The 10,747-nt window shown below is 43.0% G+C and overlaps 1 long non-coding RNA gene across 1 annotated transcript; it reads right to left on the bottom strand.

Moving 5' to 3' along the window:
- Positions 1 to 7,252: 7,252 nt before the first annotated feature.
- Positions 7,253 to 10,737, bottom strand: LOC138121184 (uncharacterized). The gene is made up of 3 exons (XR_011156128.1): positions 10,685 to 10,737; positions 10,383 to 10,439; positions 7,253 to 8,472 (listed from the first exon to the last, which is right to left on the bottom strand). It is a non-coding gene; the product is annotated as an uncharacterized lncRNA (long non-coding RNA).
- Positions 10,738 to 10,747: the final 10 nt, after the last annotated feature.

Raw genomic sequence — 10,747 nt, 5'->3', positions numbered from 1 at the left:
CCAACACCCAAGCAGATTTGAGGAGTTATTTCAAAACAACTTTATTCCCTGAGGCTCCAAGTACACAGAAAACACACTGACCACAGTCCTGTATAATTCCTGTGTGCAACTTTGTCCTGCAAAGCTCCCCGGAGCTCATTCTTGGATGGGCATTTGCAGAGTGCTGGAGACCATAAATGTTTGTGGGAAGCACCCTACAAATCACTGTACAAAGTCCCCTCTTTGTCAAGAAAGGCATTTTTGGAGGACGTGCTCTGAGGAACTTGTTAAGATATTGTAAGGGCAGAGTGATTGCTTTATGTGAGTGTAGGGAGTGGAATCCATCCCCTGGACACTGGGTCTGGTATTTACATTTGAGTTTGGCTCACCTTCTTCCCTTGAATAGAAAGAATGTGCAGAATGGTGGGCTGAAGAAATATAGGCCTGAAACAGATAATCTGGTTATGAAGAGAGGCCCCTCACAGCCACTAAAGAATAGGTATTTGGGCTTGAAGAGTCCAGATGGTTTCCACAAGACCCAAACAGACTTTGACTTATGTTACAAGTCCAAAAGCCACAAAAGCAATGCAGTATGGCAGAGCAGAGGAGATCAAAGGCCTCACCAGTGTCCTGGGTCTCAGAAGAATGCTAATGCAATTCTTATTCTTTGTTGTGAACATTTTGTTGTTATTTTTTCCCTACTAAACCTGCCCTTTCTGTCTGAGGTTGGCCTGTGCCCTACTGAAAATTCCTTGAGGGAAGTTGTGTTCTTCGTTGGATTTGCTGTAAATTAGAAGAACAAAAGAACTATTTTGATGAACTTGCTCTCAATGGGATTTCCAGGCTCGCTTGGGAAACAAAAAGAGATTGCGATAGTTTAGATCAGTGGGAGATAAGTGTCCAACTGTCAGAGCCTTCCTTTGAAGTGGGTTTTCCCTTGCCAGTGCTCTCTACAACTTTAAGTTCAATTTAAAGACAAAAGATGAAGTCTTGGCCTTTCTGAAGTCAATATGAGTTTTATCACCGACAACTCAGAGGCCAGGATTTCACCCAAGATGTTTGTACAGGCACTAACTTTAGCATCTTTTTGAGAGCCACATGAAATATTTATGTTGAAGAGTGAAACTGTATTGTTTTTTTGCATCTCATTCTGAACACAAAAATGACCCCATCTCACTGGAAAGTCACCGCTCTTTTCTGAAAATCATACAGTTTCAGTTGTGAGGTACCTTATCCTGGTGTGGTCAAACTGAGGGTTGCAATGTGTGATTTAAAAGCAATTACAATACATCTTCATGCAATAGATCTGATTTTTTTTTCCCTGTTAGTTTTCGTTTTGGTTTAGAGCAGGTTAGTAATGAACAGTAGAGGCTTTCATGTGAACAGGAAGATCTATTTTATTCCCAACTAAAATTTCCATCTGTGGTTCCTTGTATTTTAAAAATACTTGTCAAATCCTGCCTTTAAAAGCCCAGAAATGCAGCTTCTCCTGGAAGTGCTGAAGGTTCCAAATTTCTTTAAGTGGTGCCAGTCAATCAGTCAGTGGGTGCAAAGTTTTACAGAAAATGCTCAGCTTTACTAAATGAACTGCAGAAAGCCTCTGTCTAGTATCAAACCTATCCAAGCTTCTGAAATGCAGGCAAAACCAAACCTGGCATAAATCAATTTTTTTCACGACTTCTTCCCTCTTTCCTCCCAGGTACAGACAAGATCCAAACAAGTGAAATCTGGGAAGAATAGAAAGGTGGTAGGGAATGGGGGCAGATAAACGCTGGGATACTCACAGGGATCTGTTTGAAAATAAACTGTGCAAATAAAAGGCCAGAGAATTTTTCCCTGCTCGTCTCTTGGTCCCCTCCCCCTTTCAGACATCATCTCTTATTTGTTTCATTTTATGCATTTTAGTGTTTCAGTCCCCGGCTGCTGCATTGAGTTTTTTCACCCTTCACACACCATCACATACTGCCTGCCTTTCTTTGACCACACTCTGTGTTGTAATAATAATAATAAAAAACTGGGCCTGATTTTAATTTGTGTAATGTTTTTGTTAAAAAAAATAAAAACTCTACAGCCTAATTAGGAAACCCGTTAAATGGCTGCAATTCAAATATAATTCTATTAAATTCTCCCTGTAAAGTTAATGTTACAGACTTTTTAACAGATGTTTTAATTAGACATTGTTATTAAAGGGAATACTGTAGAAATTAAAAGCAGGCCCTAAATGTGTTAACAAAGACACTTTTCTTGCATGGCATCGATGGTGGCAGAAACATTAGCAGAGAGATTTTGGCAGCAGGTCATGAAAAGGAAGAAAAAACGAGATGTGTTAAAGGGAAGATGCACTGAGAGATATGCACTGCTCAGCTACTCTGTGAGAGGGGTTCATTTCACATCCAGCACCACCTCGGGCCATTGCCTGAGCTGGAATGAGGTGGGGAAGATGCTTCAGCCCGGTGCTAATGGCCCCATGTGAGGAGCACCACGACCAGCACAGGCACCGACTGAGAAGAGGGATTTGGTTGTGAGAAACTTGCAGCTTCAAGGATTTCCAAGGAAGCATCAGTCTTGACAGTTTTTGAGGTTTCATCTGCTGTCTCCATGGTTTAGGGTGTTTTCTGATGGTGACTCTTGGAATTGAGCAACACCAGAGGGACTGAGTTTTTGCAAGATGGGTTTGCCCTCAGCCCCTCGTGCTGCTGAGGCTGGCTGGGATGACATGTGTTGCAGGCTTGAAAATGAGGGAATAAAATAACCCTACAACTGTATTTTTTTGGGAAGAATGTTTAAACACACTACAAAAGGACCCTGATGAGATATTTTCTGAGATTTATGATACTAGGATTGAATTGCAGGTGGAAAAGGTGAAAACCTGGTCAGGTTTCAACACAAGTCCCTTTTTGCTGGGGATTGTGTGCTGGGCAAGCCCACAGTTCCCCACTCCTGCTGGGCGAGGCCACCGAAAAGCCCAAGGCCAACAAGAGCAGTCCCTTTCTTCACCTAATACTGATGGCTGCTGCAAGGCAGTGCCATTTCATGGGACTGCTGCCCTAACCCAGCCACCAACGCTCCCTGAGTGCCACCATTTACTGCTCAGAGCCCTTCCAAAGAGTGCTTCAAAGCAGACATCAGTAAACTTGATCAGCAAGAGAGCATAGAGGATGAGTAGCCAGCTGATGCTTCTGTTCCAAAGCAGGACCAGCTCTACCTAAAACATTCTGCTAAACATGCACCAACCAGTTCTGTTGTATTACTTCACCTACAGGCAGAAGAGCTGTGATTTTTTTCCCTCAATGAGAGGAACAACTTCTTTCCAAAACACTAGAAGCAAAACTGATAATCACAGCTCTGAATGTCTTACCCCTGTCACTGAAATCTCTGTTATTGTTCACTCTGGGAAGAAGAATACGAGCCTGGGGAAAAAAGATGCCTGGAAAATCATGTTAAAGTGATGCTATCATTGATATTACTGAAAAGTGTCAACTCTTGTTCCTTCTTCTATCTATAGATTTCATTCTTTCAGCCACATTACTCATTTATAGGCTGGAGACAGGCCAGACCCAGAGCAGGACTTCCTCAGAGCTTGGAGGTGTTGAACTTGGCTGGTGATGCCTGCCAGTGACTCTCTCTCAGAATTGCACAGCTTTGCACATTGTCACTCTCGTATATTTTCAAGCTTTGTTTACAATTTATTCTGCTTTGTTATCCCTTCCCTTTCGAGGCCTTTTGCTTAAGAGCAGTGCAGGAACCAAATTAATGCAGGTAGTCAAATTTTAATGATTGTCTGAGTTGAACAAACTGGAAAACCTTTCCTGTACAGCCATAAGGGTAAAAGAGAGATGTGCAAAATCCCACCAACAGAGACAACTGGCTAATTAACTGATGTGAAACCAATGTAAAAAAGAAGAAACTAGAAAACAAATGAAAACCTGTACAGCAATTACCTCCAAAAAGGTAACATTTCACAATTAGAGCCATTCTAAGAACTTTAGTTAATTATGTAGGTTTTGTTCTCTCTCTCTCTCTCTCTTCCCCCTCCCTCTTATTCTCTCTCTCTCACTCTCCCCTTTATTAAAGTCCATCAGGGCTCATGATGTGTGGGAAAAGTGCTAACATTTGCAAATTGCTGGTTTATGATAAATGAATTGTGGAAACTCAGCCCCTTGGTTGGGGCCTGGCTAGATTGCAAAGCACCAGCATCTCCGGCTGCTGCAGCCCTGACCCTGACTTTACACCCATTGATCACAAGTGGTGCATAGCCATGACCACCAAATGCATACACTGTAGCTGGGGGACTTGCTTTTCCCATAGTATTTCATCATCGTTCCACATCACGGGCGCCACAGTAACCTTTGGCACAGCGTCCTGTAAGACTAATACCTGCAGGAGATTTCTTCTTGCCCCAGTAATCACTGCTTCCACTGCTCCATCTTTAAAAACGCTTCGTCATTAACCCAGATTTGATTTTCCAAAAATGCCCATTGCTTTCAATAGTGCTGGGGAGGGAGGAAAGGGCTGAACAGGCTGAATAATAAAGCTCTAAATAATCCTAACAAATTTCCAGCTATAACTTTACAGCTTTCCCAGCACTTTCATTTTAGGCAGGAATTTACGGGAGCTTATCTGGATGTTAATCCCAGTGGTCCTTGAAGTTGCAGCAGGAAAGAGAGAGAAGTACAGTTAAGGATATCACAAGAGTGACAGGTCTCGTGTGCTCCCACAATTGCTGTTCGTTGTGAGTGCATGCCTGGAGTGCAGGAGAGCTCCAACAGCTCCGAGCACAGTTGTGCCTGGGGTTGCACAAAAGGAGAATGGAAACCCTCTGCCCCAGGTGAGGGAGATGTGCCAAGTCAGTCAAGGGTGCAGGAGACACCTCGCAGGTAAAGCCCAGGAGCTGCTGGTGCCCCCCTCAGCTGGTGCTCCCACCGGGATGTTACTTCTGTGCAACACTTCCTTGGGAGTTTTCTGTTGACTTTAGGGACTATTTATGGTTTCAGAGAAAACACAACTGAGTGGAACACAAAGCTTGGCAGCTGCATGTCAGCTGAGACTCCTGTGTGGGGAAATTGTTTCCATTCACACGTCTGGGTCTGCAGGAAGGTCCCGATCCTGCTTTAATGAAAACAATTCCTCGAAAGTCAAGTGCATTTTTCTGACTGGCACAGGAATGTGCTGTTTTCTTGGCAGAATCTGGCAGATAACGCTGAGCACATGTCAGGGAGTGTGCACGCGTGTGTGTCAGCTTACACACACACAGAGGGAAAAGGGAGAGGATCTCAGAATCCAAGGAGGAACCCACCATCCACGAAAGAGTCTGGGTAGGAGATGGAAGTGTCCCAAAGAGACACAGAGTAATGAAGTCATGGAGAGCTGGGAAATGTTGGTATTACTTTATTATAGTGTACTGAAGAGAGCTTGTGAGCCAGTGCTCTAAGGGTTGTATTCAATAAAAAAATAATATGTCTGGTTCCCACACGTGGCCACTGAAGTACCAAAAATCAATTTTAGTCATTGAATTGGGCCCTAAGGTGCAGCAAAATGGGTAAGATTCACAATAGAGAGCAAGGAAATGATGTACAGTCTCTGGATGAGGAACATTTCCCTGTTTCACATCTAGTTTTGGTTTGTGCAGCAACAGGACTGACAGAGCAACCCTCAGCTGCCCCATGGATTGCCCAGAGACCCTGGTGAGCCCCAGCCTCCTGGGAAAGCCTTCTGCCCTCTCCCCCATGCTAAAACTCTGTCAAAACTGCTGAATCTGATGCAAAACCATCAGTGTTCATGCACTGGGCAAGTTGTGATGCTGTGGCTGCACTTTGGGAGGCTGCAAAGGCAGCGTGGCACAAGCACCAGTGGTTGCACCAGGAATTTTAACTCAGTTTGGGAAGGTAACACCTTAAACACATCTTTGACCAACACAGAAAGGGGTGTGTGGAGTCAGACACATCCACAGAGAGACCATCCCTGCACAGCTCAGGTGTGACTAATGCAGGAGATTGGAAATTGGTTTCAAAATCAAATTTGAACAGAAGGGTGAAAAGTATCCAAAGAGAGACAGGCTGGGGAATGCTGCCAGATCTGGCTGGCATTTTCCAGGCAGCTTGGTCATGAATTCAGTGTCTGCACCAGTTCTCTCTTGTCTTTGTTAGTGCTCTGAAGCACAGTGTCTGAAGCAAAAGTTATTGAATTTTCACTAAACCCTTCCTACATGCAAAGGCTTTTTCTACTTTAATGTTCAAAAAAGTCCCAGTTGCAGCCACCATCTCTAGCATGTGCCCATATCTTTTCTCATTATAGGCTGGGGTCCAAAACCAATATGAATTAAATAAATATCCCACTGAGAGCTGTACTTTTGAAAATGGCCTTATTGCAGTACAGATGTGTGCTATCTAAAACCAGCTTAAATGTTTTATTTTTTTTAATATATAGATATTTAAATTAAGAAAAGAAAATAAAATCTAAATATTATCCTGGAAGGAAGTGTATGCACTGGTGGATGTTTGATTTTCATTTTTCTCCCAGCATGCTCTGTCCTTTCATCCTATAATGGTTCTTCTCTATTAATCCTTCTCAAACCCCACAGGTAGAGATGCTTATTGATAGAAGGCCAACGTGTATCTCAGTTTACAAAGGCATATTAAAGGATACAAGTAACATATTTCTCTTGATGTCTTCTTATTAATGCCATTCCACTCAGAACATTTTGGCATAAGAGGCATTGCCAGATGGAAGATAAAACTTCACTTTTATGGGTATTTTAAGGAAGAAAACATTTGGTTTGCATCAGCTCTAAATGAATAATATTTATTGCCCTATGATTTGTATTTTATAAGCAGGATAACAAAAAGCACTGTCAATTACTTAGTATTTTAACAAGGTTTTTTTTTGGAAAAAAAGGCCTGATAACAGCGTCATTTTAAATGATGAAATGCCTTTCAAGCTAAACTGTAATAACCCAAAGTGATGGGTTGTTTACATAATAAAAATAAATAAACACTGACCACAGCTTGGCTGTATTTAGAGACTCTGTCATTTGTTGCCACAGCTCGCAGCAGGGTTTGGGAGCCCAGCGTGGGACCATCACACACACATCAAACAGCCCCGCTCGGGGCCGGCGCACGCCGGGGATGAGGGATGGGGACTTTGGGGGCTGCTTCTGGGTGGGTTTGGGGGGAAGCACAGTAAATCCTGCGAGTGTTATTTTCCCAGGACATCAGCAGGCCTCCTGAGGTTGGTAAGGCTGATCCTGTGCTCACAAAGGATGGTTGCCCTCTGATCTCTCCCCATCAATAATTCGATTATGTTCATCTGTCTCCTTTCGTGAAGATAATAAAATTCCATGTTTTTTTCTTACTTTCCTTGCTTGCCTTGTGCTGCTGATTATTTTTGCTATTTGTTGCCTTTGCAGCCATTAGGTCTGCGAAAAATGTTCAGTGGATCCAAATGTGTGGCATTTCTCACTCCAACACCAGGACCTGCCTCAAGCTTGTGGGTCCCAGAGGCACCACCTGCCCTGCCCAGCACCAGGCTCATCTCCCTTGGATTTGGCACAGTGGTGTTTGCTTTGCAACACTAGACTTGTCCTGCAACAACACACACTGGAAATATTCTAAAATTTAAGGCTGAGGAAATAAAAATGTTATTAACCTTTCAAAGGAAGGGGAAGAAGAAATAAATTAAGTTGATTTCAGATTAACTCCTCCTTTAGCATGAGGAGATTTGAAGTTAAGCTCTTCAGAGCCGATGCCCAGCTTGGTTGTGCCCTGTCCTGGGTCATACAGGACCTGCTGAAGGGTCTGCAGTGACACCAGAGACAGCAGCACTAGGCAGGACTTCATTTCTGAGACCAGTTTTGCACTGCAAAACATGGTCTAGTCTGCCAAGAGACTTTGGAAGGAGAAGGGGCTGCATTATTATTCTTTCTCCTCTTTTCTCACAAAGCTTAAGCCCTTTCTAACCCTGTGTAATCACATGCATTTCCAGTAATAAACAGACCTACAAATTTTCAGTACTTGGGACAGTACTGAGAATGGTGAAGATTCCATCCGTGTGAAGGTCTCTGTGTGCTTTGAGACACCTTGAGAGAGCTGCTTTGATTCAGGGCTGGAGCAAGGCTTTGGCAAGACAATGAGGGAAAACCTCCTCTTTTTCTGGCCTGTGATGGTGGAAGTCCTTGCAATCCTGTTCACATGGATGTCAATCCCTTGCCATTTGCAGCCTGGCCTTGTGGAATCCCCATGCCAAAGGAGCAGCCTCTCCTGTCTCCTTGGTGTCACGCCAGCAGACGGGGTAGGGGGAGGTTCTAAATCTTGGAATATTTTACATATAAGCATAAAAATAATTGTCGTGCTCCTCAGGTGAGGTGCACTGGTTGTGCTGGAAGTTTTCGCTGTCTGACCAGGTAGGTGAATACTTGGCTTCCCATCGAGAGCATGGCTTTTTCCATTCTCTTGTGATCCAACATCAAGGGCTGGGTGATGGTTTCCATTTCGGAGACTGGAGGAAAGGCAAAAGGAGACTTTGAATACAGGCTGTGTTAAGGTTCTGTTGAAATAACATCAGATTTACTCTGACATATTCCATGGGACTTAATATTGATTTTCAAATAATCCAGAATGCTGTTTTTAAAAACAATTATTGGCAAGGGGAAGCGTTGTTTTTGGAAGCTCTTGTATGTACAGTAAGGCTTTATTTCTGCTTGTTTTGAAGTGCGGCACGTCTTTTAAAAAATGCTGTTCAGGAAACATCTGCTGTCAATTAAGGAGTAACACATTAAGGCATATTTAAGTGCACTCTTATTAGTGTTTCAGCAATAAAAAGAAAGGTTTTCTATTTGAATCATATGTTCTTTAACACATCTGCCAGCCATCTGAAACTTGCAAATATTCCTCAGTAAAAACATCTTCATAACTTTCTAAAAACTCAGTAATACATAGCACTATGTTAAAAAAAAAATCCCTTTATGCACCGAGTTCAGGTGATTCTCAAACAGGTTATTGGGCTGATGCTGATAGTTTTAGATTAGGATGCGCTGCAGATGCTCAATCCAGACAGTCCCTTTGAACAAATGGGAAAATAAACTTTCCTTTCTCATTTTTATAAAAATGGAAAAGCAGAAAGAATAAGACTTTTCACACGCACACACACACACACACACACACACACACACACACACACACACACACACAAAATCATTTGGGTTGGAAAAGAAGCATTTGATTTGGAAAGAAGTTGTGTATTAGGCAAACAGTAATTTCTGTGTGTTAAACTCCCCTGCTTTGTTCAGAATACATTTCCCACGACACACTGTGGGCTCTTGTTGTTTAGCAAAGTTGTTGCATTGTGTGAGACCTTGGTCGGCTGCATAATGAATATTTAGGTCATGAGGGATCACCCTTCCTTAATCTGCTGTGATTTCTGAGTGTAAACTATCCCAGGTTCCAGAAAGGTGTGTGAGACTTGGAAGCTGAAGCCACAAAGTAAAAATGTTTGAAAGTATCAATACACTGACACAGAAACTTATTTTTTTAGCAGTAGGACCATGGAGATGACTCAGTTACCTGTGAGCACAGGTGAGCATGGTACCAGATCCCTGGGTTTAGGCGTCCAGTGCCCTCTGAATCAGCTTATTGTAAAATGAGGGTGATAGGGCAGACCAAGAGCATCATCTTCACCAGTCCTGCTGGGGAAAATCATTCTCTAGGAAGCTCTAAGTACTGTTCTTGATATTGGGACATGATATAAAAAGTGGGATCTTGACACAGGGACATGATGTGAATGGTGCAACACAGGGTTTGCTGCACTCTTGGCCATTTCCTGGTGAAAAGCAGGCACCAATGAGGTTTGGCTGCAGCATGGCTTGAGGAAAAGCCTGGGCTAGATGGTTTTAGGCAGATAATTGTCTCCTTATCCTACTGAAGTTACTCTTGGCACCTCCAAGCAGGACTGAGTGTAGGGACTGATGAGCCCCAGAGCAGCATTGTTTGAAGACAGTCCTTGTTCCACCAAATACAGCTTATACCTGATCACCTTTTAAAGTCCTGGAGACAAATTTCACCTGACCTTAGAGAGGGGGAAGAGAATGAAAACCTGCCTGGGGAAAGAGTCAAGCATTTTTATTGCTTTCCTTTTGTTAGGAAATGCTTTAAACACAGATCCCGAAGCTGGGAAACCACTGAGCTCATTCTCAGCTATTTGATTAATTTTCTTACCGATACCTTGGAAGTGATTGCTACTGCATGGGTCAAAGCACCAGCCAAGACGCAAAGGAGATTTCCTATTTCTGCCTTTTTAAGGAGCTGCAAGCTGTTATAAGTGCATGATGCAGCATCTAATGTTCGGTGATGGATACATCTGCTTGGCTAAACAGCAGAAAACTGCCTAATTAGATGCTGTTTGAGACTGACCTGCTTCTGCCACTCCACCATCCAGATCTTCTCTTTGAGAGATGATACAGTTCTTCCCTAGAAAATCACAAATCAAAGCTTGGTCATGCTGCCTTCTAACAGCAAAAGGATTGTTTATATTTTCCAGAGCTTTAGGGGGAAGTTTGCTGGAGGTTCAAACTACAGAGGGGAAAAAAGGGAAATGTAACTTTCATTCAGAACTCGTGTACTAAATGTCATTTGCCTGTTCAGCTGCTGAGCAGAAAGCAAACCTAGGGACAAATGCAAAAAATCTACTGGGCTGCTGAGAACTACCTACTTACTCAAGCATGGGGAGACAGCGTGCAGCTGACTCATGGCAAGGGTGACCCAGCTTCAAAACCTTC

The sequence above is a fragment of the Aphelocoma coerulescens genome, chromosome 20, assembly GCF_041296385.1.
Source record: "Aphelocoma coerulescens isolate FSJ_1873_10779 chromosome 20, UR_Acoe_1.0, whole genome shotgun sequence".
Classification (NCBI taxonomy): domain Eukaryota; kingdom Metazoa; phylum Chordata; class Aves; order Passeriformes; family Corvidae; genus Aphelocoma; species Aphelocoma coerulescens.
The sequence above is the reverse complement of the archived record's forward strand: the minus strand, read 5'-3'. Positions and strand labels throughout refer to the sequence as shown.